Here is a 27,274-nt window from a genome sequence, read left to right on the forward strand (position 1 = left end):
AAAGTAATCATGTAAGTATAAGCCTTCAGGTAAATTATTACACATTTGTATAGAAATGAGGAAAAAAGCAAGATCAGATTTTCAAAAGGTTACACGCACGGTGATGCGCAAAAAAGCTCCAGGATGCATGTAAGTCCCGGGCTTTACTAAAGGGGCGGGGGCATGGGCGGGGCGGTCTGGGGGTGGGGCGTGGGCGGGGTCAGACTCCTAGCACAGCGTCCATATTTGCTGCTGAGCCAGGGATCATGCGCCAGCAGTCAGCCGGCATGCGCAACTAGCACCTGTCCAGAGGCAGGCGCAAAAGGTAACATAAAGGTCAGGGGGGGTTAGAGTAAGGCTGGGGGGGAAAGGTTAGATGAAGGGGTGGGAAGGTCAGGCTAGGGGGAATGGAATGGGGGAAGGCAGCATGGCTCAGCGCGTGCAAGATGCACAATTGTCCACCCACTTGCGCGCGCCGACCCCTGATTTTATAACCTGTGCGAGCAAGTTATAAAATTGGGCGAACATGTGCGTGCGTCGGGTAGCGCGCGCACATGTAGGCCACGCACGCTCCTTTTAAAATCTACCCCATAGTGCAGAAAATAAAGTCCTAGATCTAGAGGTAGTCAAGAAAGAGGCTGACTTGGATGTAGTGGCGGTCAAGGAGATAAAATACAAGGAAAACCATCACTGGGATATAGTTATTTCAAGTGACAATCTATGCAGGAAGGAGAGGGTTAATCTAGAAAGACAGAATGAAAAATCCATTTATACTGTTGTGAAATAAAGACCTCCCTCAAAGGAGGAAGAAATGGATAAGAGATTTAATGAACAATAGTCACAAAATTGCTACGAAAGGGGAGCTGCTATTGCTAGGTGATTTCAATCTGCCGAATGTTGATTGGAACATCCTGGTTGCAATGTCTTCTCAAAGCAGGGAGATTCTGGATTCTCTACAGAAAGAAATGTTCTGTCAATACTGCACCTGGTGCTTACCATAGAAATGATGGCAGAAACGGACCGACGGTCTATCCAATCTGCCCAGCAAGCTTGCCATGGTAGTATCTGCCTTGATTGCTGTGCAGGTTATCCCCAGGTATCAGTCACTTTTGCTTGACGTCCTTTGCTTATGGACTTGGCTGTAGAAGTAATCTTGTGGGGGTTTTTTTAACGTCTGAGCATCAGTACCCCAGCTGTAAAAAAAAGTAATGGCTCATGTTGGTTGTCCCAGAATCCAAATGTCTCTTTCCTTTCGGCACCCCCCCCCCCCCCCCTTTCAAAGCAGAGAGCAGTGTTTCAGTTGCATCAAAAGCATCAAGACTTATTGGTTAAGGGTAGTAATCCAAGGCTTTTATTAAGGGCAGTAACTGCTGCACCATGCTGGTTACCCCCATGCTCATCAATTCTACAGACCGTAAAAGTCGGGCCCTCGATGGTTACTATCTAAATCCAATTTCCCTTTTTCCCTGCCGTTCAAGCAGAGAGCAATGTTGTAGTTGCATCAAAAGTATCAATGTTTATTTGGTTAAGGGAAGTAACTGCCGCACCAACAAGTTACCCCAATGCACGCTTTCTTCGTTTCCTTTAGGACTTGGCCATAGAAGCAGTCCTGTGCTTCTTCCCTTATTTCCCCGTAACAGTATCCCAGGTCATGAAAGTCGGGGCCTTTGGTTGTCATCTGAATCAAATTCCTCTTATTCCCCTGCCGTTTAAGCGGGGAACAGTGTTGCAGTTGCATTAAAAGCATCAATGCATACCAATGGGGCCAATGTTTTTGATGTCATAGTGGATGACCATCTGGGATCTAGTGATCACTGGATTATGTGGTTCAGTATTACAATGCAGGTGTGAAAGTTCATTTAAAAGTTAGGGTCCTCAACTGCAGGAAAACTAATTTTGTTAAAATGTGGAAGTACCTCAAGAGCTTTTAGCTTATGGAAAAATCTAGGGGGAAGTAGAACAGTGAGCAAAACTAAAAGGAGATATTGAAAGGGCAACTAACTTGTTAGGAAAGTAAATAAAGATAAGAGAAAAAAGTGTTAGGATTTGCAGCCTGTGGGTAAACCCCGCAAGCCGTGGCACTCACCCCCAACACCGGTCAGTCTCAGCGTGGCTGGAAACCACCAGAGTCAGTCTCCCACATCTCTCCAATTGCCACTGATGTGGCCTGGCAGGAACACTGCTGGACCCAGCATTCCATGCCACCATGCTGCCGTGACCCAGTCTTTCCATAGGCATGCGCATGCAGGTGCACACATACTATGTGCACAATGGCGGAAACCCCTGAGCAAAATCTCCAGATAACATTAGCCTCTTGGACTATTTATGCCAAGGTCCAGCAGTTTCTCACCTCAGCAATGGATCTCCTGCTTTGCAGTGCGTGTTGCCAGCCTTACCGAGTTCCTGCATCTTCAGCTTGCCTCTTCCTGCCTTGCCTTGTGTTCTCCAGCCTTGCCTTGCCTCATCCAGCCTCGTCCTTGCCTTGTTCTGCTCTCCTTGTCTTCTCCTGTTTCTTTCTTTCAGTCTGCCTTGTCCAGCTTTTTCTCATTCATCTTGTCCACTGTCCTTAGTGTGTCTTTGTCTTCCCTTGGCTTGACTTTCTGGATCTTGATCTTCTGGATGGACCTGACCACATTTAGCCTGCTGCCTGAATCTGACCTTCTGCATGGACCTGACCATGTCTGTTTATAGTCTGCCCCAACCATGTCCTGTCTCTGACTCTGTCTGCCCATTACCTGTCCTGGTCCCGGTGTGCTATTGGACTCTTGTCTCCATCCTAGGAACCTGCCTAAGATCTGCTGGCTGCCAGAACCCAAGGGTTCAACGTGTTGGGGAGGCGGCTGGTATAGGTGAACTCCAGTCTGTTCCACTACAGCCAGCTGCCAGCATAGGCCTCGTAATTTTGCCTATGAAGCTGCATCAACTACACTGCAGCATCAAGGGCTCACTCCAACCTTTGTAAAGAGGCTGCTATGGCTTTCTAAAGAAGTAGCTGAAAAGATATGGAAAACTTGCCTAGTGTTCATAAACTACAAAAGATCCCAGAAAGAGGAAGTCATGCAACAATATTTGGAAAAGCTAAGAAAAGCTGAGAAAGTAGTCAAGAGTGAGAAGATGCAAATATAAGATAAAATAGCAAGAACTGTAAAATGGAGAGAGAAAACGCCTTCATTTTTTCCACATTTTGTTACACAAGTCTTCTTGGATGTGAAGCTACAATCTCGGCACACCTGGATTTGGGGATTTTCTCCTATTGTTCTCCGCAGATCCTCTCAAGCTCTGTCAGGTTGGATGGGGAGCGTCAATGCTCAGCTATTTTCAGGTCTCTCCAGAAATGTTCGATTGAGTTCAAGTCCAAACTCTCGCTGGGCCATTCAAGGGCATTCACAAACTTGTGCCGAAGTCACTCCTATGTTGTCTTGGCTGTGTGCTTAGGGACATTGTCCTGTTGGAAGTTGAATCGTTGCCTCTGTCTGAGGTCCAAAGCGCTCTAGAACAGGTTTTCATCAAGGATCTCTCTGTACTTTGCTTCATTCATCTTTCCTTCAATCCTGACTAGTCCCCCAGTTCCTGCAGCTGAAAAACATCCCACAGCATGATGCTGCCACCACCATGCTTCACCGTAGGGATGGTATTTGCCCGGTGATGAGTGGTGCTTGGTTTCCTCCAGACATGACACTTGGCATTCAGGCCAAAGAGTTCAATCTCGGTTTTATCAGACTAGAGAATCTTGTTTCTCATGCTATGAGAATCCTTTAAGTGCCTTTTGGCAAACTCCAAGCAGGCTGTCATGTGCCTTTTACTGTGGAGTGGTTTCCGTCTGGCACCTTACCATAAAGGCCTGATTGGTGAAGTGCTGCAGAGATGGTTGCCCTTCTGGAAGGTTCTCCCATCTTCACAGTGGAATTCTGGAGCTCTGTCAGAGTGACAATTGGGTTCTTGGTCATCTTCCTGACTAAGGCTCTTTCCCACAATTGCTCAGTTTGGGCGGCTGGCTGTTGCGTCCGTCGGTCTCAGACGACTTCAACCTCTGTGCCTCACCTTTCTTCCTTCTCGCTCCTCATGTCTTAGGAAGATGGCTGCTGCCGCGTCTTCATGCCGCTCTCTCCAGCGTCCCCGGATCGGTGACGGTGTTTGCCATGATTTCCTGATGGCCTCCTAGGGTGCGCGCATGCACGCCACCCACGTCTTTAACCACGTCATGGCGGGAACCTTGGGGGCGTCCCCTCCTAGTGACGTCATCCCAGCCGGATATTTATCCTGCCCTGTTTTGCTAGCTATTCGAGTTAGCAAGGATTGGAATGCCTCCGGCCTAAGCTGCTCTGCTGCTTCCAGCTGCCACTGGAAGTCCTTTCTGCCCTTCGGGGTAATCTCTCTAACTTGGGTACCCGCTCCTCGGGGGCCTTTCTTCTATATTTCAGGTACCTATCCTGGGACACCAGGTTCTCGCTCCTCGAGGGCCTTCTCTCCCTAATCTGGTGCCTGCCACGGAACAACTTCTGCCTGACTGGAACTCTATCACAGCTTCAGCTGCAGTGAGTACTAACCCTCTCAGTCTGTCTTCTACTTCAGCGCTTCACTCTACATCCATGACCTGTTCCTGATATGCTATGCTGCCTACCATCTACTTAGTGAGAGACTGCCCTCCTCTGCTGAGGAGATCTGGACTGCCTTCCTGGGTTACCTCCACAGATGCCCGCTCCCTGGGCAGTGCCTTCAGCTGTATAATAAATTCAACTTCTCTGTGTTGTCATGTCCCGAGTCTAGCCTAGTACTGTGGTTCCTCAAGGGACTCCTCCCCGTGGGCGTGACCATCACCGCAGTGCCCGAGAATCCACTCCAACACTTCAAAACCATAACACTGGCCAGCTCTAGGAAGAGTCCTGATGGTTCTGAACTTCATCTTCCATTTAAGAATGATGGAGGCCACTGTGTCTTTCAGGACCTTCAATGCTACAGCAGTTTTTTTGTATCCTTCCCCAGATCTGGGCCTCAACACAATCTAGTCTACAAACAATTTATTCTACTTCATGGCTTTAATTTTGCTCTGACATGCACTGTCCTTATATAGAAAGGTGTGTGCCTTTCCAAATTTATGTCCAATCAATTGAATTTACCATAGGTGGACTCTAATCAAGTTGGAGAAACATCTAAAGGACAATCAATGGAAACAGGATTCACCTGAGCCAACTTTGAGTATCATAGCAAAGGGTCTGAATACTTATGTAAATGTGATATTTCAGTTGGGTTTTTTTTTTAATTAATTTGCACAGATTTCTAAAAATCTGATTTTGCTTTGTCATTATGGGGTATTGTGTGTAGATTGAGGATGTAAAAATGCATACTAACCATTTTAGAATAAGGCTGTAATGTAATGTGGATAGGTCCACAAGAAGAAATAGAAAAAAAGAAGAAAATATTTACCTGCTTTAAGACTGAATGTCAATGTAAGACAGTTAGCTAGTGTTTCTGTTTAGTAAATTAGCAGCCCAGCAGGGAGGGAAGATAAGATTCCAGAGCAAAGAGGCTGCTATCATTTAAGAACACCATTTAAGCTAAAAGTTCCCTTTGATCATAACTCCCAAGGATGCATTGGGGCATGCATGGAATTCTGGGATGGCCCAGCAATACTTGGCACAGGCAAGTGAGAGAGTGCTGGGGGACAGGGGAAAATTGGAAAACCTGCAATGGCATAGCTCCTGGAAAAGTATTTTAAACCACTTGATTCAGGCAAGAGTGGCAAAGGGGTGCTCTGCACATGTCCCCTAGGCTGTGCCAGGGTGATTGGTAAGATTTTGATATCCAGAAAGATCCCTGGGACAGCATGCTAGATTCAACAGATATCCGGTCCTTGTTTTGTCCTAAATGCACTGTGATCAATTACAGGCTTTCCAAACAGCATGGGCTTTTCTCAAGGTCTGTTGGAGGTGAGAAAGCCAGTGTAGGGTTACTACTAAGGAGGTAAAGTGACCAGTCCCTGGGACTTTTGGGCAGTAGTGTTATTTTGAAAAGCAATGTGAATTTAATACAGGGAGCTGGCACATGTGCCATGCTATGGGGAAGCTGGACAGTGATAACATTGGAGAGGATGAACAATTTTAAATCTGCAACTCTTTGCTATGATGTCACAGGTGTGTGGATCATTCTAGAAAGTAAAATGAGCTTGTGGACACGGTTTAGATGCAGAGATGTGTTGAGTTTGCTGCTGTTTGCCAGGAGGAGTTTGCAGCCACAGAAGGAGCAATATGGGACACTGATATGTATTGAGAACATGAAGAGAATGTTTTAAAAATGTGGAATAATGTAAAGTGAAAGCTTAAGGTTAAAGCATTGAAGATTGATAGTTAAAAGCTTAAGAACTGTTGAGAACATGGATTTTTAGACCCAGCAAAAGCGGAAACTTTATATAAATGTGAATGATATCTACAAGCTATAAGAGTTGGCACTGAGAAAAAGTCTGACAATTTTCAGTCTGAAAGAGGTGAAGCAGTTTGCTGATTTGTATTACTGGGATCAAGTGAATGAGTGAGGGGGTATCAGACTGTGTATTGAGTCCAGGTAAAGTGAAGACATTTGGGACTCGGAAACAGTAACATTTCTCCTCTGGGTCACTGCATTAACTGACTCATCCCTCCCCATCGCTCTGAATTTAAGACTGTATTCATTGTGTTAGCAGTGCTGCAGCTTTGCTACTGAAAGATCTGTGGTAGTGTCCATGATATTGGACTGGCTTTGATGGAATAAGAGACTGTGATTTTTCTTCCAAGATCCTCAATGATCCCGTTTTGCTGATCCCTCTGGATCACATACATAGGGCTTGCTGCAATTATTTTTTATTTGTTTCCTAAGATAAATTCAATTAGATGGCAAAGACATACACTAATGGGAAGATTTTAAAAGAAGCGGGTACGCATCCATGGGCAGGCGGTTCCCAGCGCACGCACATGGACGAGTCGATTTTATAGCGCGCGCGCGTGCTGGCGCGCGCATGTTATAAAACCCGTTGGCCGTGCGTACATGCGCACCGGATTTTAAAATCTCTTCACTATGTGCTATGTGCCAAAAAACACACAGTGCGCCCTGGGTTAGTGTCCAAAATAAAACTTTACTGTTCAGAAGTTAAGTAAATGATGACACAATAAATATGAATCCAGCACCACAGACTTTCTGTCTTTGGTTACAGTCTTTATCCTGTATCAGTGCAAGAATCTTTTAAACTGGCAAGGGATCCATCCACCCTCCTGCATTAGGTAAAGTAGTGGTCCCAGTGAGCAGGGTAACCCTAAGAAGGGCAACATCCTGTCCATGCACAGAGTCCAACTCTCTCTCTCCCCAGGGCGAAGACTCCAGATGGGTATCTTCCAAGCTGTAAATAGGTTCTTACTCATAGTTAGTGGATTTTTTTTTTTTGACATGATAGGGAACCCTGTTGCGAGGAATCCGAGATGAAACTGAAGTTTCACAAGTCCTTAGGTGGGTAGGAAGAGAGGCAGAAAATGCTTCCTCTCAGATCTTCACAAAACAATCTCTTACCCAATGCATTATGCTCCCCAAAAAAGGAAATAACACCAAAGTTACCTTGTACAGTGGGTCACTACCTCAATGGGCAAGTCTTTCCTAGCCCTGGGCATCCCAAACACAGGGTTTCCCCATTTCCTGAATCCAGAAAAGGCCCAGGTGTCCAGCAAGGCTCCTTCCACATAAGAGTCCCAAATCTTCCCAGGACAATTACTCTGCACCTTGGGAGAAGAGTACAGCAGTGGGACCCCCTCAAACCATCCTGAAAGATTCCAGGCAGGATGGAGCTCAGAACCCCAGGTAGGCCAAAAATACAACTGAAAAAATAATCTACAATCTCCTTCCAGAGCTGCAAATTATATTGCCCCCCAGAGCTCTAAGCGGAGAGCTCCTATAAAATATCTGAAGTGGGGTGTCCATTCCAGCCTCATTGGGAGGGGCTGCATTGCATGGATTCCCCACCCCCTTAATTATTTCTTTCACTAACTGCACTAATGGCATATCCCAGGGCTTAATGGTAACCAAACATGGCTCTCAGTTAAACCACTTTGGGCCACTTTCTTTCTCTGATGTACCTGAAAAATGTTTTGTCACCTTGCTTCACCTCTTTGGCAATCCTTTCTTCCACTTGACTTTTTGCCTTCCTGATTTCTTTCTTTGTCTCCCTCAGTTTCCCCAGGTATTCTTCCCTGTGTTCCTCTTTTTGGGATCCTTTAGATTTCTTGAACGCTGTTCTTTTTGCCTTTATGTTCTCAGCCACCTCCTTTAAGAACCAAATTGGTTTCGCTTTCCTCTTACTTTTGTTTACTTTTCTAACATATAGATTTGTTGCCTTTGTAATAACTCCCATTAATATGGTCCACTGTTGTTCCACCTCGCCCATTTTCTCCCAGTCTTCTAGTTCTTCTTCCAAGAACATCCCCATTTTGGTAAAGTCTGTATATTTGAAATTCAAAATTTGGGTCTTTGTGTTACTTATCTGTATCCTGTTTGCTATATCATACCATGTTGTTGGATGACCACTAGTGCTCAGGTGAGTACCTGCTTGGATATTAGAGACCTTATCCCCTTTAGTGAGCACTAGGTCGAGTATCACAAACTCCCTCGTGGGTTCCATTACTGTTTGTTTGAGCAGAGTCCCTTGAAGTGCGCCCACGATCTCTCGACCTCTTGTAGATTCTGCAGAAGGGATATTCCAATCCACATCCGGCAGATTAAAAACAAGCAACACTTCTCCCTTCTTTCCCACCTTTCAGGTGTCTTCAACCCGATCCCTGTCTAGCTCTTCTGTCTGAATTGCAGTCATGTAGGCTACACCAACATAAATGCCCTTTTCAATGCTTGTGAGGAGTCAGTAGTTCAAGAGGATGTGGTTTCTTTTCACAAAAATAGAAGTAAAGAGGAGGCTGTGAAGAACTACTGGCAGGTTAGTCTGGCCATGAGGTGAGTCAATTAATGGAATCACTCATAAAAACAGAGGCTAATGTAGTTTCTGAAATCCAGTGGATTTGAAGATCCTAGGCCACATGATTTTTACTAGTAGGGGTGTGCTGAGCAACATTTTTTATTTTGTTTTTTTCTGTTTAGTTTGGGCAAATTTTTTTTTAATTGTTTCCTTTTTTTAAAATTTTATGGTTTCAGAAAATAGTATGTGCTATTGCCCAAAACCTGAGAAAGGTAAAAGACACAATACAGGAAAAAATTCTCCAAATGAAATGAAGAAAAAAATGAGTAAGCCCCCGGAGGTCTCCAGAGACCCCACTTTCTCACCACACACACCCACAGCCCGTGGAGTTGAACATTCCCCCACCCCCCCAAAAAAATAATATTTCTTTAAAAAAAACAACCCGGTAATAGGCCCTACCCCAACCCCCACTCTTTGCTAAAACATAACACCCCCCGCCCCAGTGAGCCAGCCCTCTACTGCCCATCATAACCAACCCTAGCTCAACCTCTTCACTCCCCCACCAGGACTCTCTAAATTATCCCTGGTGGTCTAGTGAGGGCACAGAGAAACAACCCCCCACACACTTTTAGACCAGCTGGCACCATTTGCCAACATGGTGCTTGCCAGCCCTTTGCCATATCTTATCTTATCTTATCTTATCTTTTTTTTTATTTATTTATTTATATGCCGATATTCAACAATGGTCATCACGTTGGTTCACATATAACAAAAAATAATAGAAAATACTATGTGAAAAGTAGAAGCAAAAGTATTATAGAAGATAAGGGAGAAAATTAACAAAAACAGAAGAGAGAGAAAAATAAAAATGATTAATATTGAATTTGAGAGATAATTCTTATTAACATGTTGAAAAAGCTTTTAGAAAAAGCAAAGTTTTTAATTGTTTCTTAAAAGTTTGTGAAGAAGATTCAAGTCTTAATTCGATTGGAATGGAGTTCCATAATATCAGGCCAGCTATTGAAAAAGCACATTGTCTTGTTGAAATGAGACGGGATAATTTAGGAGATGGGATTTCAAGGAGCCCAGTGTTTGTGGAGCGTAAAGTTCTTCTTGAGATTTGAAAAAGAAGTGCTGAGTTCATCCAGTCAGTTTTATTGTTATATTATGCTTTATGAATAATAGAATCTTGTATTGTATTCTGTAAAATATTGGTAACCAGTGAAGATCTTTGAGCACTGGAATAATATGATCCAACTTTTTGAGGTTACTAAGTAGTCTGCTGCAGCATTTTGCAAAAGTTGAAGTGGAGTAATGGTAGAAGCAAGCAATCCAAGGAGTATTGTATTACAATAGTCTAATTTGGAGAATAGGTGTTCTGAATCTGTTAGGATTTGCTAAGGAGTTAGCAATCCTGTTGTGAGAAGCTCTGTGTAGAGCTGGGAGTTAGCAATCTTGTTGAGAATCTGTGTTGTGGGCTCCTGAAAGGGGAGGAGTTAGCAATCTGTAATGAATCTGTTATGATTGACTCCAAAGAAGGAGGAGTTAGTAGTCATAGATATAGTTGTGGGTGGATCCCTGGACCAGTGGCAGATGACCACGCCCTCGGGAGGATATCCCGAGAGGAACCACCGGCTAGGCTTGAGTAAGGAGACAGACACACATTAGTTCTTTTATTAAACAGGTGATGAAGCCACAAGAGGTGGCGGTAGTGAGCTGATATGCCCGGCAGTGCTGTAGTCCCTCAGGTACTAGAACAGCAATCCAGGATGGCTGAGCTGTTGAGAAACTGTAGAACGTGAGTAGGTAGAGTAGACAGGGTTCGAGAACAGAACTAGATGACAAAACTCACATAAGGTCTTAAGGAAGCTCAGGAGCTGGAACGGTATAGGCCCTCGAGGAGCGAGTACCTGGTTCCAGGGTAAGCTCTGAGAGAGCGGTGGTAACTCACAGTTGTTTGTAGTAGCGATAGCTTCCAAGCAGTAGAGAATCTTCAGAGTGTTCAGGAACATGGGCCCTCGAGGAGCGGGTACCTCTGGTAAGTCCGAGGAGGCAGAGTAGCTTGGATAGCCGAAGCGAATACGTAACCGCATGCTTATCCATCCATGCTAACTCAATCTGATGGTGAAAATAGAGACCTTTAAATATTGGAAGCGGATGACATCATCTCAGGGAGACGCCCCTGAGGTTTGCGCCCTTGTGCGCGCTCTAGGTCATCAGGCAAACATGGCGGATCTGCAACGTCGAGCCGGTCCGGGGACGCTGGAGGGAGACGGCATGGAGACGCTTTGGCAGCCAGCTGTCCATCAGACCCGGAGGGAGTCTCCACAGAGGTAAAGAGGACGGAGTGAGGGCGTCGAGCAGCGACGGATGCAACAATAGGAGGGCTTGCAAAGCTATAAGAAAGTGATTAGCTGGGGTCGAAACTGGTTAAGGGAAAGGTGACAAAGGGTTAACAGAGAGAGAGAAGTTATTAGTGGTATGCCACAGGGATCTGTCCTTGGACCGGTTCTTTTCAACATTTTTGTAAGTGATATTGTGACCTATCGGGCAAGATTTGACCTCTTACAGAGATAATAAAATCTGCTACAGGGTAGGCACACAAAAACGTGTGGAAAACATGAGGAGAGATATAGTGAAGCTTTAGGAATAGTGTAGAGACTGGCAGCTAAGATTTAATGCTAAAAAATGCAGGTTCATGCATTTGGACTGCCTAAACCCAAGGAAGCAGTACTGTATAGGGGTAAAATTCTTGTATGCACAAAACAAGAGTGCAATCTGGAGGTGATCATATTTGATGATCTCAAGGTGGCCAAACAGGTGGATAAGGCAATGGCAAAGACAGAAAGATGCTTGGGTGCACTGAGAGAGAAATGGTCAGCAGGAAAAAGGAGGTGAGTTGCCCCCATGTAAGTCCATGGTGAGACCTCATTTGGAATACTGTGTACAATTCTGGAGACCACCCGAATAACTTAAGACTTAACCAGCTATAAAAGAATATAGCCAGCTAAGTGGCACTGTATATAAAAAAATAAAAAAACTGGTGAGCAGAATATTAACCCATAATGTTTTCTTTGACGTTTCCCCAGATTAATATTTGTGATATTGCAATGAATGATAAATCAATTGCTGGAGAGAATGAGTTGATCTAATAGGAAATTAAACGGAGGAATTATATTTAATTGCACATTTCTTTCTCAATGTCTTTCTTGCCTTAATATGGGAACAAGCAGTCACATATGAAAATGAAAATGTTGTCCTGAAAGGAGACAAGAAATGTTGTCATGTCATTTCCAGATAAAATGATAATTTCCCTTGAAGCAGACACACTGTGTAGCATCAACCTAAATAGATCAGGATTGTGATTCATTTTGTTCAGGACAATGGTTCTGGGAAATGTGTAGACTTCTTATGATTACAGAAAAGTTTACAGTGCTCGTTGGTGGCAGAATGATTTGATATTTATTATTTTCATTGATTTTTTTTGTTTGATTAGCCTGTATATTGTTTTATGGTATTGCAGTTTGCAATTGGTTTTATTGATTTTTTATGACCTCATTTATAATTGATTACTGCAATTACTTTTGCTTAATTTGTACATTGCTTTGAGTTCTATGGTCAGGTGATATATAAATACATATAAAGTGAACCATGTTCTTAGACACAATTATGCCAAGCATAAAGGTGATATGTTATGAATCCCATTTTTTCATCATATAGGCCTTTAAGGATGATAATTTTCAGCAGCCTGTACACGGCTAAAGGCTGCAGGCACCGGGTTCAAAGTACCTGCAGATTTTAGTCCAAATTTTCAAAACAGACTTATGCACATAAGTCCGCTTTGAAAATTCCTGGGTTGGGCTGATATATGCATGGACATACGTGCAGGTAGTGATTTCTGCTCCCAAAGTATGCACATAAATGCTTCACCCCCCCCCGGTAGATTTTCAGAAGTAGATTTAAATGCAGAAAATGGGACTTCTTCACGCAAATCTTTTTAAAAATTACCCCCAAAGAATGTGACTTTCAAGTGGATTTCTGTAGGTTTTATGTGCTGAAATGGCCTTTTACAAAGATTGACTGCCTGATATTCAAGTAAGCATGGATGGTTGTCATGTTCGCACATAGGTTTACGCAAACTGAGTGGAGGCGTCCCTGTGGGTAGGGTTTGGGCGGGAGTGGATTTGCACTTATGCACATACCTTTGTCTTTTCAGATGGATGCACATAAAACTTCCAGAAAAAAAAAATGTCTGCACACAGTTACCATAAAAAATTTTGAATGGGTAGATTTGGTGAGAATTAGTGTAACCTGTGTGCTTCCTTGCAAAATTACCTCCTAATATGTATCACCTTCCTTTAGAAACACTAATCCAACCAGATATTTTGTCAACTGAAGCACATTCTGGGAGGACAACTTTAAACGTATTTGTGGTGCTGCTTCTGCATGCATAAGTGGATGTGCGGAAATGTATCCTAATATTTTATAAACTTTGCAGCAGATTGCTGTACAATTTGTAAAATCCAGCATAGTTCTGCTCTGAAAGTGCACGTGTATTTTGCGGTATGTGTGAATATTTGCAATGAAATGAAAGTGCTTACTTTCTCTAAATATAATAAATATATGACTATATTTTATGCATGAAAAAGCTATTACTTTTCCCCTTAAACCCTGATTTAAATGTGGAGGCAGATATATTTAAAAGTATGCCTATGTACTTGAAATCACCAGTTTTATTTATTGAGATTTATATTCTGCCTTTCAGCCACTTCAAAGTGGATTACAGTCGGGTACTGTAAGTATTTCCCTGTCCCCATAGGGCTCACAATCTAAGTTTTATTTCTGAGAAAAAGGGTGACGTGACTTATCCAAGGCCATAAGGAGCAACAGTGGGATTTAAACCATGGTTGCCCTGGTTTGTAGCTCACTACTAGGCTACTATTGCATTCCTTTTTCTTCTTGAAGAACAGCAGAGTGGCAGCTACCAGTTCACCAATACCTCTGCAAATTCACCCAGTCCAGCTTCACATTACCTAGAAGCTCTAGCATTTCATCCTCAGCCCCCACCAGTTCACCTAGATTTGTCACCCGAAAGCAAACTAGTCAATTAGCATGAATAAGCTAGATAATTTGGGGTGATTTTTCAAAGATGTACGCACATAAAAATGATCATATATGCACTAAGAGGTGCATTTTAAAAGCCTGGCGTGCACATCGATTAGAGGATATGCGAACAAGTCGGGTTCAGGTATGCCTATCATATTTTAGAAGCCGCCCAGATATGCGTGTATCTCTCAAAAAGGGGCATGGTCTGGGGCAGGGCATGGGCATTCTGGAGCAGGGCCGAGTGATATGCCTGTGCCCAGGTCTAATGCTGCATAAGTTTACTTTTGCTATGGAGGAGGTCTAAGTTTAAAAAAAAGAAAAAGAAAAATAACCATATCTGAGGGGTTTTAAAGGTATGCACTAACTAAAAGGAGTGAAGGCTATTAAACTAGAGGGGGTTTGGAGGACCTAGCTTTTAACTGGGTGAACTGGTGAAACTGACAATGGTATGGGCGCCCCCCTTTTAAAATCCCCCAACTTATGAGGTAGAAACGGGATTTGTGCACCTATGCACGCACCCTCTTAAAATTTGGCACACATGTGCACACAGCCAGGCTATTTTATAATATGCGCGCAAGTTATCAAATGACCGCGTCCCTGGGCGCGTGCTGACGCACACGTGCCAATGTGCGCACGTGTGCCTGTTTGAAAGTTACTGTCCCTAGTAGCATCTACTCACATACATGCTGTTTTATAAACAAACATATGCATATAGTTTTGCCTTTATGCACGCACGTATACGTTTGTAAAAAGGGCATGGTCCAACAGTATTCCAGAGCGGGACCAATATTTACGCACCTAAATTGCTATTTTAAAAGACACTGGTGCATGTAGATTTGCCAACTCGCTCGTGTAACTTTATAGCTGATAATTATCTTGCAGAAGTGATATTAAAAGTGTTTATCATGTAGTGCTGGATGGATGAGACGATTGAGGGGACTGGGGGGAGTTCAGGCTGAAGAACCTGGAGGGTCTCGATGTCCTGGAAAAGGCCTGGGCAAAGTGGTGGAGTAATTGGTAAAAGTGGTAATTTCACTTACGCATAACAGGTTTTAAAATAGACCAACTTGCATGCGTAAATCCTACTTTATTTTCACACACAAAGGGGCGGATTTTAAAAAGCATTTACATGCGTAAATCTGGGTTTTACGCATGTAAATGCACTTTACTCGAGTAAGTGGGCTTTTGAAAATTGCTACAATTTATGCCATTGAATCGTCCATAGGATTTATTCGCATAAGTGCACTTTACGTGAGTAAATGGCTTTTGAAAATTGCTACAATAGTAGTTACATTTATGCGCATAACTCCTTTGAAAATTACCCCCAAAATATTCAGGCAAGTAATTTTAAAATAGGTGGGAAAATAACACACGTTTAATACACGCGCTGAATATATTCACGTGTAAGCATATAAATGTGCATACATTGTGGTGTAAAGATGCATATATTTTTATAATACATAATATATATGTGGGTTCGAAAGGCTATTGTAAATATGCATGTGGCCATATACATTCATATATGCCACTGCGAGCAGTTTTTTGAAAGTTATCCATCCTATACACAAATATCACTTATAAAATTGAAAATTCTACACATACTTTTGACTCTGCTCCAGAATGCCTCTAGACCCCCCTTTTTTTAAATTTTATCTTTATGCATTTTACAAATTTCACAAGATAACAATCTTGAAAGGAAATACAGAAAATAACCAATATTTGTTTGTTTATTTATTTATTTATTTATTTGTTTATTTATTTAAAGCTTTTTTTTATACTGACATTCGAAGGATATCACATCGGTTTGCATGTAACATATAATATAATATAGCAATACAAGTCATTTCCAAATCAACAATTTTATAATTTTCTCTGAATAAAGTCCTCAACCCTGGGGGGGAGGAGGTACTCAACCTAAAGAAATATTTTAAACAATCAAAAGCCCTCAGCAGAATTACAGCGACCCCCTTTCTTTAGGAGGAACTTAATGCTTCTATACTGGTTGCTGCGGGCGTCACAGGCATCTTCCCTTCTAGGAATTGTGTCAATTGGGGAGGGTCATAGAAAATATAAGTATTATTAGCATGTTTTACCATGAACTTACATGGACATTTAAAAAAAAAGATCCCCCCGCCCCCAACCTGTAAGACCTGTGGCCTCAAAAGGAGGAAAGCCTTCCTCTTCTTTTGGGCCTCACGTGAGACATCAGGGAATACCCTAACATGACAGCCTAAAAATACATCATTTCTGTGTCGAAGACCCAATCTTAGTAACCACTCTTTATCCGGCTCAAGTGCTAGAGGCACTATCAATGTTGCTGGAACAGCTAATTCCGTATCCGAGGTCTCCAAAAACGTCGAAATGTTTAAAGGTTGTTCAGGGACTGGTATTAGTGATGTTATTCCTTCATTTTGTTCCACAGATCTTCTTAACTTTGGAAGACAGAACATCTTTGAGATTGGTGGGATTGCACTTTCCTCCACTTGCAATATTTCCATAAGGTATCTTTTGAAAATTTCTCTAGGAGAATTTAAGGGAATTTGTGGAAAGTTTATAAATCTCAAGTTTCTATTTTTGATCATATTCTCCAAGTTTTCCATTTTCATGGATATATTTTTCCTTTCTCTTATCGTTGCATCCTGAATTTGTTGAATTCTATTTTTGATCATATTCTCCAAGTTTTCCATTTTCATGGATATATTTTTCCTTTCTCTTATCGTTGCATCCTGAATTTGTTGAATTCCCTTTAATTGATCTATACTTGTTGTAATTTGCTGTTCCAAATCAATATTGGTATTAGCCAATACTTTAACTTTGTCCTCCAGTTCTTTAACTTTAGCATTTATAGGAAGCATTTATTTATTTATTTATTTATTTTTGGTTTTTATATACCGGAAGTTCCTGTATACAATACATATCACTCCGGTTCACATTTAACAGAAATAACTATCGCCGGGGAGGCGGTTTACATGGAACATATCGAATTAATGAACGGATAATATATAATAAAGTACAATCTATTGGGAAAAACAACTAAGATCAACTTAGAACACAACTTGGAAACATATAACTGAAGTAATATAAACATTAGATTATTGCTGTAAGGCAAGGATGGTTGTTGTTCTTCTTGCTTTTAAGAATTTCATCTCCACTATAGTCTTCCAGATTGTTTCAAGTCAAAAAACTGCAGATCTTACCACTGTTGATATTCTTCCTTCGGGTAAGTCCCCTGTGGCATCAGCAAGCAATCCCAGTAGTGTGCTACCTCCAGCACCGGTCTGCCCTGATGATACTCCTGGGCTCGATGCCGTGGTTGCTCCCTCGGCGAACCTTGCAGGGTTCCGCCCCTCAACTCCTCGGTCTAGCAGCGTCTCTCTCGTCTCGGGAGACCTCAATGCGGCAGGGGTTCCTTCCATGGGACTAAATGGTGATAACGAACCAGGGAGAGAGGGGATCTCCACTTCCCCTCCTCCACTCTTCAGCGACTGCAGCCCCATTCCCTGGTCTCTGCACACAACATGGGCGTCCATTGGGCCGGAGTTGGACATTGTTGGGGGGGGGTCGCAGGGTAAGGTTCCCCCCCCCCAGCTTATGTTTCCTCCCCATCAAAGGAAAGTAGAAGCAAGAAAAATTCCAGAAACTATTTCACCCGCGGGAGCCCAACGCCGAGCTGAGCTACCAAGTGGCCATCTTGGATCCGCCCCCCCCCCCCAGACCTCCCCTTTTTTTGCGAAAGAAATATGCACGTAAAACCAAAAATATGTGTGTACGTTCAATGTTTATAAAATATCATGTACACAAATACAGGTTACATATGTGCATATATGCTAATTTTCTGCGTGTAACCCTTTGGAAAATGAACTCAAAAGAGTCCTGGGTTTGAATCGTAGCTCAGGTATACCATGCCCAGGTGACTTGGGGCTGGGGAGGGGGGGGGAAGCAACATTCACAGTCCCTGGAGGGCCTAATAGTCATGGTGCAATACTGACACCTAGTGGCAGGATTTAGGGCCAATAATTTCAGGATTCTGAAAGGAGCCCTGGTACATGGCCTTGAGCCGAGGGCTGTCGCGGTGATGACTGGACTAAAGTAAGTTGGAAGAGGATATAAAATAGGGGAGAAAGTTGTCTGATCCCAGCCCTGGTTCTGAGTGACCTGGAAGCCCAAATGGAGCAGGAGGAAACTGTTGGGTAAAAGAGAAAATCCAGCTTCAAATTGAAAACTAATGATGCTCATCATCTGTTTTAACTTTCCTTTTTAGATGTTCTTTACCATACATATACAGTATACTGTGGAATGTCTTATGTACCAGTAAATGTGTCCAAGCACCTTCTCATCTTCTCAGGCACATAAGATTCCACAGCATATATACTATGGAACCCAGCAGGAAGACATGGAGCAATCACCCTGATTGGGAATTAGGGGGAAGAGGTAGAATGATGTAGTCCTGGGCGTTCATTCTGCTGGGCTGAAGCCTGGAGAATACCACTGAGGGGGGCCTGACGAAACCCAGCCTGCCAGGGCAAAGCCTGAAGCATACTGCTAAGGTGGCCCAGTGAAGTCCATCCCATCAGGCTAAAGAATGAAGCCTGCCACCAAGGCAGCCCCGTGAAGCCCATCCCACTGGACTGAAGACTGAACCCTCCACCAGTGAACCATTCTGGCCCCCTGCCACTAATCCAAGTCAGCAGAAGGAGGAGGAAAGCAGTGGTGCTTCCGGCTGCATCCTCCTCCTCTACCAACTGGGGCCTTTGAACTGCATGGAAGTTCGGTGTCCCACATGATTCACAGCACCAGTCTGGTCCCTGGAGGCAAAGAAGGAAGATGCAGCCTTTGACAACACTGCTATCCTGCTCCTTCTGTCAGCCTGGATCAGAGGTAGTAACAGAGGATAAGGGCGGGGGGGATCAGCTGGGTGGGTGGCTGTGAAGGAGGGCTTGGGAGATGAAAGGAGTATTGACTGGGATGGAGGATGCCGTAAGGAGGGATCTTTGGGGATGAGAATAAGAAGGTTGGGGGATAAGAGGATTGGCTGTGGGGGGGGGGGGGGGGTTGTGAAGAGGGTTTGAGGGGATGGGAGGACTGGTTGCAAGGCTGAGAAAGATATGGAAGGGATGGGCTGGGGGGGTGAGAGGAAGGGTATATGTTTGAGAGGGATTTAGGGGGTGGGGGGTTGAGATAGGGAATAAAAAGAACACCTTAGAAAACTTTTTTTGCAATCTTATTTTTTCTTCTGCTCATCTGTCTGTCTCTTTGCAAGCCAGGCTGTCTGTAGATAACTTGTGTTATTTCTAAATACCAATGAAATAAGTAGGAGGAGAATGCACAGTGCAATGCTCATTTTCTTAGTCACCTCTAGGTCATTTTATTTCTTAGGAATATATTAAAGAACACGAAATGTTGATTTATTAGGACTGCAATATCACTTTCAGACGTACCCTCCTTGGCAGACAGTTCAATGGTAATTCAAACCATGATAAGTTTAGTCAGAGCCATAGTGTGTCTATGGGCAATATGGTCTCAGCCATAGGCGCCATGTCCTGAAGGGCATTATAGCACATGGCCAGCCTCATGCTGGCAAGAGCACCGCGGGGCCTCAGGAGAAACAGCACAGCTCCACCAGAAGCAGCAACATGGCCAGAGGAGGCCTGAGGGAGAGAAGCAGTGAGGCCATGCTGGAAGAAGGAGCACCATGGTGTATGTTGCTAGAAGGAGCAAGAGGGTAGTATAGGATCAGCCCTTGCAGTCCAAAAACCGTGGGGGCTGAAGGAAGGGACTACTGCTGCTGCTGCTTTTGCTTCAAGAGGGGGGAAAAGTGAGTGAGAATGAGCAAATGTTAGTATTTATTTATTTTTATTTATTTATTTAAAACTTTTATATACCGACGTTCAAATGAATATCACATCAGGTTTACATTATAACAGGGGTAACAATTAACATCAGTAGGAGGAAAATAATAGTTACATCTAACAAGGTAAATTCCAAGGAACGGGATGTCGAAAAAGAGAAGCAGAGTTTAGTGAGGGATAGAGTTAACGTTAAGAGAGAAAGAAAGAAAGCAACTATATTACATTACTGCCACATTATAATACGGTACAGTGTGAGAGAGAGCACATGTATGTGTGAGACAGCGTGTGTGAGAGCACGAGTGTGTGCGTGAAAGAGCATGTGTGTGTGCATAAGAGAGCATGAGTGTACATGTGAAATAGCATGTGTTTGTGTGTGTGTGTGTGTGTGTGTGAGAAAGGAGAAAGCATGTATGCAACAACACCTCTTCCTCTCTCCCTGCCATTCCATGACAATCTCAGGGTGTCTGGAAATCCAAAATTCCCAGGTATGGAGAGTAGATGATTTATTTTATCCTTGTTAGTTTTAATTATTGGGTGTTATTTGAAGTGTCTTATTTTGAAATATTTTATTGGTGTTTGGAAAATGTTTATATGAGTTTTTAGATTATTTAATGCTATTCTCATTGGCTGTTTTGAATTATTAAATAGGGATGTGAATCATTTTTTGACGATTTAAAACAATCGTCAGATATATTTTAAATCGTCAAAAATCATTAGAACCGCGATACAATAGCAATTCCCCTGATTTATCGTCAAAAAAATCGTAAATCGGGGGAGGGGGGAGGGTGGGAAAACCGGCACACCAAAACAACCCTAAAACCCACCCCGACCCTTTAAAATAAATCCCCCACCCTCCCGAACCCCCCCCCCCAAATGTTTTAAATTACCTGGGGTCCAGTGGGGGGTCCCGGCGCGATCTCCCGCTCTCTGGTCACGGCTGCATTAATAAAAATGGCGCCGGCGCTACCTTTGCCCTGTCATATGACAGGGCAAAGGTAGCGCCGGCGCCATTTTGAATATTGGCAATACGGCATGCAGGAGGTTGCTCCCGGATCCCCGCTGGACTTTTGGCAAGTCTTGTGGGGGTCAGGAGGCCCCCCCAAGCTGGCCAAAAGTCCCTGGGGGTCCAGTGGGGGACCGGGAGCGATCTCCTGCACGCGAGACGTCGGGAGCCAGGAACCAAAATGGCGCCGGCGCTAGCTTTGCCCTGTCATATGATAAGGGCAAAGGGCCACCGGCGCCATTTCTATTAACGCAGCCATGGCCAGAGAGCGGGAGATCGCGCCGGGATCCCTCACTGGACCCCAGGTAATTTAAAACATTTTGGGGGGGGGGGTTCGGGAGGGTGGGGGATTTATTTTAAAGGGTCGGGGTGGGTTTTAGGGTTGTTTTGGTGTGCCGGTTTTCCCGCCCTCCCCCGATAAAACGATATTTTAACCAAAAAAACTAAGACGATCAGACTTCCCCCCCCCCCCTCAGCCAAAATCGATCGTTAAGACGATCGATCACACGATTCACATCCCTATTATTAAAGTAGATATTCAAAAGCTAGTCAGCTAGGAAAGTTAGCCGCATACACATATCTGGCTAACTTAAGGGCTAATTTTAAAAGCCCTGCACGCAGGAAATCCAGGAAAAACGTGTGTGACCGGGACGCACGCTGGGTGGATCTTAAGAGGCCTGCAGTCATGCCTGGACCTCCCGGTACGTGAATAAAGTAGGTAAGACTAAAAAGGGGCAGGGCCTGGGCGGGGCCAGGACACCATCAGCGCACAGGCGCGCGCTAGGACCCGACTCCCACGTAACCTGCTACTTCTATGTATTGCGGGTAAGTATACAAAGAGAAAAATCTAGGGTAGTCGGAGGGGTTTTAGAGGTTGGGGCTGGTAGGGTAAAAGGGAGGCAGGTTAGGTAGGGGGTTTAGGGAGTCCGCTTCTTTACAGGGGCGAACTGGGAGGGAAGAGGGAATTGGGCCTATCATGCTGCCTCGCATATCCACTAAAATCCCCCTCTTACGTGATCGAGACGGGATTCACGCGCACATGCGCGCTTCAATGTAAAATCATGCGCGCAGGTAGCCAATTTTATAACATGCGCGTGTTTATGAGATGGAGTCAATGCTATTGCATATTAAATTAATTTTCATCATTTTGGACACGTGAAGAATAATATTTGAACATGCAACATTGGAATGAAGACTACAACTCATATCCACACCGTTTAATGCTTGAAGCTCAATTTCACACTCAACATCAAAGAAAGAATTTCCTTTACGTGATCTTATAGGCTTTTCTGAATAGTTTAGCAGTTATTTCCCTACTATGAGCTTGTGCCTTAATAAACACCTCTGTCGATTTCTCCTTTCAAAATTAATTTTTTTCTGCTGCTCTATGGGCAGAGCTTTCCTTGTGCTCAAATATCTTTTTTGCAATGAAGTTTGTCATTTTGATCTAGAAATGCCATATGGGCCCAACTTCACGAGTGGCCCACTCAATTGAAATTTTTAGACCCCCTGTGTTTTTCCATTGCCATGTTTTACAATAAGCCACTAGTTTTTCTCACAAATTTGTTTTCCTCTCTAATTTTTGTGAGGCTGACCAACATTCTGCATTCACGCTGACATCTCTTGTTAAATCTTGAGGGCATATCGAGCTGCTAACTTCATACATATTGTTAGCAATACAACAGTCTTCACTGGAGGTTTTGGAAATTTCTTCATTCTCACATTCTAAAACAATATCTACTTTTTGGTTTGGTTTTTTTTTTTTGGTACAGGACCATTATCTCATTGTGTAAAGTAATGCAATAAATCTCAGAGAACGAGGCAACACTTCAGTTTGACTTTCTTGTTCATATAATATGTGATGCTTTAGTGTAGCCTTCCAGTTCATGTGCTTGACCAGCTAGCCAATGCTTCATCTGTAAACTAGTGTAAGAATGCAACTGTGGACTGTTCCAGCAGAAAATAAGCCTGCCTGTACTAGAATATCTTTCCAAAAATTAAACTAGGAGACAGGGGTGCTTAATACTTGCAATACTGTCAAGAGTTTTGCATACCCAGTTCTTCATTTTAATTTATGAGAAATGTCTTCTTTGCACATAATTTCTTCCATCTGCAGAAATAAATCCTAACAGTTCCAGATCTTGTCTGTAAACACATACGGAGATGGCAGTCCAGTGTTCTCCATCCAATTAACAGTTCCAAACACAGCCATTTTTCATTGCCCTTGGAGCCTACTTCCAAGGTTCCAATCTCTTCAGTAACCAGAGACTCCATCTCCAAAAATGTGTCTCCTCATGATGGATTCTTGACACAAACAAGTACTACACCTCTGAAAAAAAAATGACAATAATGTGGTGAATGTTCATAACATGTGTTTGTCATATACTGACCTGCAATTTCCTGGATCAACCCTGAAGACCTCTTTAAAAACTGCCATTATTTTCACCAAGCTCCGAGCTCGTGCAAGGTTATTAGATGCCCGAGACAAACTTAAGCCTTGTGCTCCACTCTCCTTCAGCCTCTCCCCTTCACTCACAATTAATTTTCAAAAATCAATATTATGCTTGGGATATTAAATAGCAAAAGGTGAATTTTAAAAGCCTGATGTGTGCATTAATTAGGGCATGCATGAATATGTCGGGCTTGCACGTGCCAAGAGCATTTTAAAAGCTGCAGAGATTTGCGCGTCTCTCCTGGAGTATGCACATCTCAAAAGTTTTCAAAAAGGGGCAGGGCATGGGCATTTTGGGGCGTGAACCTGAGATATGCGTGTAAATACTTGCGTGATCCTGCGTGCACCGCGGTCCCCTGCCACGTAACCTTTCTTCTGCTTTGGATGCCATGTAAGTTAAAATGTAAAGAAAACTTGGCAGATCTGCGGGGTTTTAAGGGACAGGGCTAATTGGGGGCAGTAAAGGCTATCAAACCAGGGGCATTGGAGACCCTATCTCTTAACTGGGTGAACTGGAGATGAACTGGTAAAACTGGGAATGGTGTTGGTGCGCACCTCTTATACAATTCCCCAGTTTGCGCGGTAGTAGCGGGATTTGGGTGCCCATTGAAAATCTGGCACACGTGCACGCGGCCAATCTATTTTATAACATGCGTGCCTGTTACAGCATGATATAATATAAAATATTATAAAATGCTTGCGTGCAATTGTTCGACTGCGCGCCAGTTTGAAAGTTTCTGTCCCATTGTTTAATGAATTAAATGGTAATATTTCCGTTGGGGACTCTCAGACTCACTTTAGCTGACTACCAGGTTTCAAGGCTGCATGCTGGGAAAGGGGTGAGGAGTACACGATAACATCTGCAGAGAGTGAGTTGGCCCATCTAGGGATTATGCTACACCCCACTCCCAGCAGGCTCAGGTTAGATCTCTTGGATTATGGATTAACTGTTTAAACTGTAAACATTTTAAACAATATTCTCATCCCTAGTGCTAACCAGACTTACTGATATCCCTGCAAAACACATGCTCAGAGCCTGATATTGCAAACCTGCCATACCATCGCAGCATTAACTGCTAGGACACAAATAGCAAACGTTCTACCTAGTGTGTAGACAGATGGACTCCAGGACCAGTGGGTTTATGCTCCCCTGCCAGCAGATGGAGACGGCGCAAGATGACATCACAGTGTATATATAACCCTGCAGTGACCCCAGCCTGCCAGTATTCTCAATCTCCAACAAATGGTGGACGTGCATCTCCCTATGAGGATTGCTTTGAGCTTTTTGAAAGGAGAAATTTGAAATTCTAAATTCAGGAAAAGAAAGCCCTGCTCTCCTGCAGTGATACCTATAGGTCCCTTCCCCAGTTGAAAATTCCTGAGGTGATTTCTGTGGTCCCTCAGAGGTGTGCCTTGGTGCAGTGGCTGGGTTTCTCAGCATGGATTTAGCTGCTAGTTTAGCTGAAAGGCAGCGGTTGCAGGAGGCCAAACATGGTTCTGAGATTTGAATTGTTTTATTGTTGATTGTTATGAATGATGCCAATAAAAAATAATGTTAAACATTAAACACTAGCTATGTCCAACTAAGTTTCGGGACTAAAGCTAGACAAATCTTTTTGAATATTGATCTCATAAGGTATAAAATGTATCAGTCCTAAGAGTTCATGGGTGAAGCTAGATAGAAGAATCTACATACAACCCAGAGGTAATAAAAATCAGAAAAATAATGTCCTGGATCTACTATTCCTGAAGAATGGATCACCGAAAGAAATATTCTCTGCTCCCTGAGGAAGTTTTTTACTTACAATATTTAATTTATGTGTGTTGTATTCTTCCCCGCTACAAGTCATAGAATAGTGGGTTATACATTTTTTATAAATTAAATTAAAATTTGTAAATTAGCTTTCTGACAACAATTTAACTGAAAATAGAAACTAGTAAGAAGCAAGTTTCTAACAGATACTCTCGGCAGCACACCACACTGAATACCACGCTAGCACATTTCACAGACACTTCCAAACAAAATATAAAAGGATTTTACAGAAAGCATGAGCTTTCTAACTTACAGCTAGACATAATTCTGTTGCCTCTCTGTCGCCTTCATATTGTTCTGCAAACACATCATCCCATTGGACTCCCTTTCCCTTCATGCGCCATTCTAATGTAATCTGGGATTCATTCACATGGACAGTACATTCAGTCATCATCCCCTGCCTTTGCCTGCTTGTTTTGTCTTGACATGATGAAGGAAGGAAGTGTGACTCCCAAATGCTAACCATGAAATATATTGCTAGTCCCATAAAAGATACCACCTTATTAATTTCTCAAGTTCTGTCATACCAGGGGAAGAGAATATCATTTGGGAGGGTTTTTGTTGGTGGGGTTGTTTTTTTTAATAGTCATCTAATAATTACTACTGAGAAAAAGGATTTTCTTTTCATTACACATTGATTGTTTTTATATTATCTCCTGCCTAAAATTCAGAAAAGTTTGAACAATTTCTCAAGTGGACACATAGGCATAATTATCTTTCATCACTAAATCGGTATCCCCAATTTATTAGATGTTACTTAAGAGCTTGTGGAAACACATCTCTCTTTCATGACAACTGTGAAAGATTTTTTTTTTCTGAAGTAGGTCAGCATTAATGATGACTCACCCTACACAAGCATTTAACAGGACTTTGACAGTAAGGCAGTGAAATAGTTTGTTTTAAGAACTAGCCGGGTCATTCGTCTTTTCGCCATAAGGGCTTAACGCCTGCGTTAATTGGGCGGAGTGTACGGTAATGTTCAGCAGTTAACAACAAATGCGCTGCAATAATGGGGCGGATTTTAAAAGGCCCGCGCGCCGGTGCGCCTATTTTGCATAGGCCGCCGGCACGCGTAAAGCCCCGGGACGCGCGTAAGTCCCGGGGCTTTCGAAAAGGGGAGGGAGGGGGCGTGTCCGGGGGGCGTTCCCGAAACGACGCGGCGTTTCGGGGGCGTGCCGCGGCGCTTCGGGGGCGGGCCCGGGGACGTGGCGCCGGCCCAGGGGCGTGGTCGAGGCCTCCGGACCAGCCCCCGGGACCGGAGGACGGAGCGGGGCTGCCAGCCGACGCGCGCAAAGTTACTTTGCCGACAAAGGTAGGGGGGGTTTAGATAGGGCCGGGGGGGGGGTGGGATTAGATAGGGGAAGGGAGGGGAAGGTGGGGGGAGGGCAAAGAAAAGTTCCCTCCGAGGCCGCTCCGAAATCGGAGTGGCCTCGGAGGGAACAGGCAGGCCGCGCTGGGCTTGACGCGCGCAGGTTGCACAAATGTGCACCCCCTTGCGTGCGCCGACCCCGAACAAAAGTACGCGCTCGCGCAAGTATTTAAAATCTGCCCCAATATGCGCAATAACATGTTTTATCGCTGGAAATTTCTACACCTTTTTTAGCTGCATTGTTCCCCACAATAGGACCAAAAATGCATGAGAGAGAGAGAGAGAGAAAAAGAAAAGAGAGCCCCAACATGAATGTATGGGTCAGTCTATTATTTATATCAGTGTAACAGGGGGATTTTTAAACTCAGGGTGAGGGGTTGGGAGTGTTGAAGGCTTGGAGAGGTGGGGGCAGTTAAAGATACACCGTTACAGGTATGTACAGCACAGTACGTACCTGTGATTATCTGGTGTCATTAGGAGTGCTGAAAGTTGAAAGAAAAGTAAATTTGTTGACTGTGCTTTCTACCCTCACAGGCTACCTACCCGCTCTACCTAAACTGACCCATTCATCCATGTTGAGGCTTGCTTTCTCTCGCTCTCTTTCCCCCTCCCCCCCCCCCCCCAAAAAAATGGGATTTGCAAAACATCCTATTTTCGGCCATAACTCATAGCTATCGTGGGCATAATGCTAGGAATACAGGTGTAGTTATATTCCATGATAGCATGTATAACCCCTGCATTGTGCTATCGCACACAGTGGGGCAGGTTTTCTCGGGGTAT

This window comes from Rhinatrema bivittatum, chromosome 3 (assembly GCF_901001135.1).
Source record: "Rhinatrema bivittatum chromosome 3, aRhiBiv1.1, whole genome shotgun sequence".
NCBI lineage: Eukaryota > Metazoa > Chordata > Amphibia > Gymnophiona > Rhinatrematidae > Rhinatrema > Rhinatrema bivittatum.